Here is a 5649-nt window from a genome sequence, read left to right as displayed (position 1 = left end):
TCAGGCAGGGGACTACCAGTCAGCTGCCTGTTCCAGAAAGATCACCCCCACTGCCAGGTGGAGAGCAGATACTAGCTGTCTAGAGTGGCTAGAGGCAGGGAGGCCATCTGGGGAGCTGATTGATGAGAAAAGGAATGGGGAGAAGTAACAGCATTCCTGATGGCAGAAACTGCTGATGTTCCTGAGTGCTAACTTGTGTTAATGATGTGCCTGGGTGGTCACATGCTTCATTGCAGTTCATCTGAGTGTTGGTTTTCATTACCCTGGCTTTATAGATGAGAAAGCTCAGAAAGGTTAAGTAACTAAACCTGCTCTTGTCTCTCCTCTGGGCTGACAGTGAGTCACTGTTAGAATTCTATCCATCTCCAAGGATTAGAGAAACCATCAAGGGACTGAATGGCCAAAATTTGATAACTGTGCATGGAAGAATCCAAGCATTCTGGCTTGGGTGACAAGGCAGATAGTGGTGATGTTGAGACACGGGACATGGTGGTAGGCAGTGGGCAGTGCAGGTGGGAAGATAGTTTTGGAGGAAGATAATGAGTTTGGTTTTGGACATGTTGCATTTGAAGAGCCAATGAGACATTCAAGTGGAGATGTCCAGCAAATATTTGAGGGATTAAGCCTGGAGCCCAGGAAAGAGCTGAGTTGCAGACAAGGACCGGAGGAGGCCTTTGTTTTATGGAGCTAAGGAGAGTGTGAAGTGAGGGGGACAGAACCTTGGAAGAAACCAGCATGAGACAGGGGCAGAAGAACAAGAAAAATCTGTAAAAGTTGCTGAGAAAAAAATGCCCAGAGAACATGAAGCCACAATGATATCACAGAGGAGTTCCAAAGGGCACATGTGGCCAGCAGCAGTAAAGCCGCTGATGGGACCAAAGGATGAGAAGTAGAGACTGTCCAGGGGCCCAGCGAGGAAGAGGCTGCTGGTGACGTTGGAATGAACAGGCCCAGGGGAACCGTGGGTGTGGAAGGTTGGGGACTGAGTAAGTGCAGAGAGGGATAGACAGCATTTTCAAGATGTTTGGCTGTGAAGAGAAGCATGTGGTTGGAGGGCAATGAGGGGTCATGGAGGATTTTGTTGTATTTTTTAATTGGAGATATTTGAGCAGATTTCCCAGCATTTGTTGGTGGAAATAAGCCAGTAGAGAGGGAGAGGAGGGGAAAAAATGGGACAGGGAAGGATGGTCAACAGAGAAGAGGAGCTTCAGGGTCCAAGGTCTGGACTCCTGGTGAGTCAGGTGTGGTGGCGGAGTTAGGAAGGTGGGAGGTGGTGGTTAAAAAAAGAAGGGGGTAAAAGCCAGTTTGCAGATTTAGCAGTGTCGGTAGGGGGGGGGAGTCTGATTTCAGACAAGAGTGGTAGGAAAATTTTGTGAAGCTGTAGGGGCTGTGGAGAGTTTGTTCTCCACGCAATGGGAGCTGGAGCCTCTTATAGAAGTCTGTGCTCAGATCTTGGTGCCAGACTGATTGGGCTCAAGCCTGGCATTTAGCTTCTTGAGACTGAGTTTCCTCTTGTGTAAAATGGGGGTTTGCTCATTGAGTAAGTATCTCTAGAGTGCAAGCTCTGTGTTCGTGCGGTGCGGGTTGAGAAGAGGTGAATGGTGCGAGCTGTTGTCATAAGCATTTTCCACCCAAATCGCACAAGCCCTGTCCCTCTTGCCTGGACTCTCGCCTGGGGCCATGGGAAGGCTGGTAACTCTCACAGTCCAGGCCTCTTGCTCCTTAGAAAGGGGGGAGGTCCAGATATGTCTCCAGGAGGAGCCTGTGCATCTCCGGAGCTTTTCTGAGCTCAGAAGAGAAAACAACCTGGCCCTCTGAAGTTCCCACCCAAGCAGAGGCCAGCTGCCTGTGCCACCTCGCCCTGGAAAGTCCATGACATTCTGTCTCTCTGTCTCGCCCCTACCGCTCTTCCCCCTCACTGACACAACGCTCTGACAGACTCGAGAGGCTGGAAAAGGAAGGTGCCAAGGGGGAAAGGGAAGTTATAAATACATTCAGGGAGAGCCTAGGCTGCCTTTCCAGCTGTGGGCAGGAGGCCATGGAGCTCCAGGGAAGAGAGTCCAGAATCAGGGCCCACATGGGTGGGGCCTCTAGCATTCTCATCCCTGTCACCATCCTCCTGCCACCAGGAGGCAGGGTGGCACCAGCTTTGGGGGTTCAAACCCTAGCTCTTTCACTTATCACTCCACTTGGGCAAATGACTTCACGGTCTCTTTGCCTCTGTCTCCCCTGAGGGAATGGGGAGCACCAGTAAAAGCACCAGCAACAGTGGCTGCAGTGAGAGTCTAGCGAGATACTCTAAGTGAGAGTATTTTGCAAGCTGAAGGGCTGTGAGGAAGTTTTCTATTGCCATCACCACCATAGCCACAGAGAGGCCACTCCCCTGGATGTCTTCTCTTCTAAGGTTTTTCACCTTGGAAGGCTGGAGGCAGAAAAACTGGCTGTGGAAACCGCCCTGAGGGTATGGCCAGACTGTTCAATGCTCACAGACCAAGGTCTGTGTAGAGAACTAGGATATGATTCTGACCTTGTCCATTTTCTTCCTGGAAGAGTCAGAAGGAACACTTGGGGCCGGGGGGGGGGGGGCGGGGGAGGGTGGCGGTTGGCAGTGGTCCTTGAAGGATGAGTGCTAATCCTGCAACAAAGGGAGGAAGGACATTTGTCCAGGGGGGCACTGCACATGTACAAGTACCAAGACGTAAGTGTGTCTGGTAAGCTCTGGGCAGGGGACCATTGCAGGTGGGGAGGCTGGTAAGGTAGGTTGTAGGTACGAAATGACAAACATCAATTTTAGGCTAAAAAATAAACTTTGCTCTGAGGAGCAAGGCTGGGTGCCATGAGATTGGGGTTTAGAGATGACTCTGGGAGAATGGGGGGAATGAATTAGAACAAAGAAACTGGAATCACAGAAGAGCAAAGGGACTGCAAGACTTTGGAGGAATTAGGAGTGGAGTCAGCTAAGGTGGTTGGGGAGAAGGAGACAAGAATATGAGGGCAGAGACTTGCTGTGGGGAGGGAGTCAGGGATGGGCCTGACTCCAATGAGACTGGGCGCTTAACAGGGGCCTGGCAGGGGCAACCCTCCAAGCCAATGATGAGCTCTTGCTGAGCTGGAGGTACCTGGGTGACCCCCAGAAACAGGTGGACATCAGGAGGAACAGAATCTAGGAATCTGCTGGAATTTAAGCCCTTTCTGCTGTGAAAGGGAAACCTGAGATTTGAGGAGGAAAGTGACACACCCAAACTCATTCAGATGGTCATCAGTAGAATAGGCCTGGACCCCTGTCAAAGGTGCTTAACTCAGTACTCAACTCTATTCAACCCCACGGCTTAAGGACAGGTAGACAGATGACTGAGTCCTCAAACTAGTTGTCTGACATAGTTAAGTGCCATGATTCAGGACACAAAATCTGGGGTCAGACTGTATAGGTTAAATACTGGTTCTGCCTCTTAGCAGCTGTGGGCGAGTCTCTAATGTCTCGGTGCCTCAGATTCCTCATCTGTAAAGTGGGGGTTATAATGGGCGATTGGGAACATTAGCTGAGTCAATGCATGTAAAGAACTTAGAACAGTGTTTGGCATGTAATGAATACCAGCCATATTTATTATATCAGTTGTATAGTTGGGGAAACTGAGGCTTAGAAAAATGAAGTAGCCACCCAGGGCCACATAGCTAGCTGTGGGCAGAGCTCAGGCCTACGTGGCTCCAAAGACTGGATTGGTTTGCTTATGCTGAACTTCCTTCCCTTGTGGCTATTTCTGGAAGACGGTTGATGTTTTTAACTCAAGAGACAGGAGTCCCCAGCCTAAGAACCCTTGAGGAAGAGATTCTGTGGTCCTGGGCTCTGATTCTGGGCCCTGCTCAGATTTGGTAGACAGATTCACCCCGCCCTTGCCAGAGACCCGGTCTGCTCTATTTGGGACATCTCAGGCCTGGTCTCTCCCTTCTTCCAGTAAGACTCATGTGTGTTTCACCCAGAGGACAAAAAAAGGGCAGGCCTTTAAATAAGTACAGCACCACTTTGCTAGTGAGAGTGTTCTAGGCATGAGTGCCAGAACAGTCGGAGTGAGCAAATCTAGGAAGAGTGTATGCCGAGTGGGAGAAGTAGGTGTGTTTGGGGTGGAACGTGAGAAGGAGAGAATTGAACAAAATGCAAACTGACAATGCTCCAAATAAACAGCACTGATGGAACCAGCTAGCCTGTTCCAGCTGCTCCTGAGAGTTAGAACAGAGGCAAGTTGGGAGTCCTGCCCTGGCCCAGACTGGGCCCTAATGCCAGACAGAATTCTATTTGCCCCAGCAATTCTCACCGGAGCATCTGCGGAGGGCCAGCCTGGCAGAGAGATCAGCTGCCTGTGCTGCTCTGCTTCCTGTCTTCCCTATCTGCAGGCTTACAACCCCATCAGGGAGGAAGTGACTCATCTTCCTAGATGAAGCATGCGGCATGCTTCCCCGGCAGCTGGCGTACACTCTGCCCGAGTCACAGAAATGAATCCTGGGGAGTAACGGGCCCTTGGGTTTCTGTAGATAACCCATGCGGTGCTGCTGCATGTACTTTCCAGAGCAGTTGCCTCAAGAGGATAAAATAACAAGTAATGTTGACTGAGTACCTATTACCCACCTACCAGGCCCTGTGCAAAGACATCCCCTTATTAGTCCCATCCTACAGATGAGAAAACAGAGGCATAAAGTCACACAAGGATATGGAGTTTCAGTTTGGGGAGATGAAAAAGTTGTGGAGACGGGTAGTGGTGGTGGCTGCCCCAAAATGTGAACGTACTTAATGCCACTGGATTGTACACTTACAGTGGTAACAATGGTAAATCTTACGCTATGTGTATTTTACCATGATACAAAACAATTTACAAACAAGCAAAGAATTAAGTAACACAGCTACCAAGTAGAGAAGCTAGGAGTCACACCCTGAAGTCCTGCCCCAAGGCCTTGTTCTTGACCATTTGCCATTTTGTCTCATCTGCAAGTGGAGATACTGACCTGGCCGAAGACTACAGAGAGACTGGGGCACTGGCCATCAGGCTGGGAAAGATGGGTTTATCCTGAGGGCCGCTGGGGAGAGCAGGGCAGGGCAGGGTTTTAAGCAGGGAGGGATAGCATTAGATTTAAGGATTGGAAAGATCCCTCAGGCTTTTAGGAGGAGGGGCTGGAGGTGGGGAGGAAGCTGGGGCAGGGCCCAGCCAAGAGCTGTTGTTGGTGGTCTGGACTAGGGTGGGGACAGAGGAATGGGACGAAGTGGGCCAGTTTGAAAGACTTGCGAAGCAAAATAGAAAGTTGTGGAGGGGAGGGAGAGAGGCAGGAGCAAGCTGTGACTGCTCTCACTGGGCTCCTCCTGGCCTGCCCACTTCAGCCTCCTCTGACAGCGGTCCTTCCACTCCCTTTCCCTGACTGGAGTCTCTGGGAGGAAAAGCTCAGGGCGCAGCCTCCTCTCTGGTCCCCAGGGGGCAGTGTTGCAAAGCCTTCTGAGTGTTGGCCCTTGCTTCAAACTACCTGCAGTGGGGGGCAGATGCTGGCTCCCCTCTGTCTCTCCTCCCAGCCTTGGCTGCACCCTTCCCCCACGTCCTTTTTTCCAGGAGCCAAATTATTAATAACCGTATTCCCTCATGCCCCACACTTGACACTTTACAAAAACAG

Source organism: Lynx rufus, unplaced genomic scaffold (assembly GCF_022079265.1).
Source record: "Lynx rufus isolate CCGP_SWC_20201006 ecotype Redwood Valley unplaced genomic scaffold, mLynRuf1.p SCAF_9, whole genome shotgun sequence".
Taxonomy (NCBI): Eukaryota; Metazoa; Chordata; class Mammalia; order Carnivora; family Felidae; genus Lynx; species Lynx rufus.
This window is presented reverse-complemented; position numbering follows the sequence as displayed.